The following is a 2,210-nucleotide window of genomic DNA, read 5'->3' on the forward strand; positions in this document are numbered from 1 at the left end:
CCCTCATCACATTGAGTGCATTGCTCGACTTTGCATTTATCACAATTCATAGTCTCTTTGTTCTCAGTAAAGCCTTTCTGGGCAGGTCGCTGCGCAAGAAAGGTCTTCGGCTAAGTAATTATCTGTAGTGCATTTGTTGCACTTTTCAGTGGAACCTTCAACAGTGCATGTCAAACATTTGTCTGCACAACTTTCACATGTATTGCCAACAATCTTACCTACAGCACAGGTCGATCCACATGTCTTCTTATCAATCGATAAGTAATTGCCTGAGATACACTCAGAACAGTCGGTGCTGGTGGTGCATTTGTTGCAATTAGAAACACCACAAGCAAGACACTTCTTTTGAGCTGTATCGGGATAGCCACTGTCACATGTCGATTTGCATGTCTTAGTAGCAATTTGGAGGAGGTAATCAGTGTTGCATTCAGAACATTCAGTGGTCGAGTCGGTTACACATGTCTGGCAATTGGCAGCAGTGCATGTTATAGCGTCACAGGTTCTTGTTTCTTCATTTTTTATGTAACCTGTTGGGCATTCCAAAACACAAGTGTTATCTGATTTTTTGTAATAAGTATTGGCACACAAAGTACAAGTCTCAGTGGTTCCATCAGATGTGCAAGCCTCACAATTAGCAGTAGAGCACACTTCACAAGACATGGTTTCTGTATTCATTTTTCCAATTGTGCATGTAGCAGCACAACTCAATTTATCAGTTGAAAGATACAACCCAGTTGTGCAAGAATCACACTTCTCTACTTCACCCACTTCCATTGTCGATGAGGCACATCCTGTAATTCCAATAGCTTCACATTTATTGTTTTCTTTGTTCTTTTTACCAGAAGGGCACTCGTTACAATCACCTGTTGCTTCAGTCAAGTACTTGCCAGTTGGACATGAAGTACATGTTTCAACAGCAGAGCCAGAAGTGCTATCTTCACTGCATGTTAAACATTCAGTTTTTGTGCATGCAACACATTTTGTGGAATCAGTTGAATTAACTTTCCCTTCTTTGCATGTTGAAGAACAGGTTAAATCTATGTTCAAAACGTAATTTTCATTACATTCGTCACAATTATTTCCATCTGTAGTATTTGGAGTCTTGCAATTATCAGGAACTGCGAGGACAATTGAAAGTAATGCGAACAGGATGATTTTTTGCATTGAATGAAAAGTAAGTTCAATAACATGCTTAAATAGGTGTTTTCTAAAAAAAAATAATTATTATCGAAAAATCAATTAATAAATAATAATAATAATTTGTTTAATATTTTAATTGTTTTTATTTTAATAAACATGTTTATCATCTAAATATTATTTATACACATGTTTGATCATTTTTCATTTATTTTTCGTTTCAACACTATTTTGGAAACAATTAAAATATTATTTTAATTTAAGTTTGTCACTGATAACATCAACAGACACTTTCATAAAACTAATTTTCATATATTAAAAGTGAATATTGTTTTTTTTCAATAATTTAAAAAATGTAGCGAAATCGTATCTTTTTTTCGTTTAATTTAATTTACCAATTTTGAAATTTTTATTACAATTATTCATTTTGTAATTGTAATTTTAATAAGCCAATTTGTTATAAAACATATTATTTATTATACCACCTGTGCAATTTTTGTAATATTTATGTATTACGTGTAATCAAGTGTTTTGATTTGCCTGTTTTTACAAGATCTTTTTAAAGCTATTTGTTGTTTGTTTGGATCTTTAAATAAAATAAACTATTATTTATTATTTAATTTACTATAATATTATTTGTTATTAACACATTAAATCAGAGTTTTTTAAAAAGTATTTTAAAGTGTGTAATTGTTAACTTCTTATTAAATCTAAATATTACTAATTTTTTAAGTTTATAAAATGTTCATATCTACTTGAAAATGTAGATTAATTCGCCAATTTATTTTTCAAATTTCAATGTGCAAATTATCATTTTGTCGAAATCTAAAAATAAATTTAATTTCTTTTCAAAACATCAATATCGTAAAAATAGTTCAATTGGTTAGTGTAAAAAACACCAATCGCAAATTCATTTTATTCAATTTTGACACCGTTACCTCATTCGTTTTTTAATTTTAAAACTGTTTTAACGTGTTCAAAACGAACCAATTAATAACACAGAATATTATAACAAATATATGGGACTTACCTACCAGCCAATTTTTGAATGGAGGGGAATTTAAATTCTTTGG

This window comes from Entamoeba invadens (assembly GCF_000330505.1).
Source record: "Entamoeba invadens IP1 unplaced genomic scaffold scaff_1105074724569, whole genome shotgun sequence".
NCBI classification, from domain to species: Eukaryota; Evosea; order Mastigamoebida; family Endamoebidae; genus Entamoeba; species Entamoeba invadens.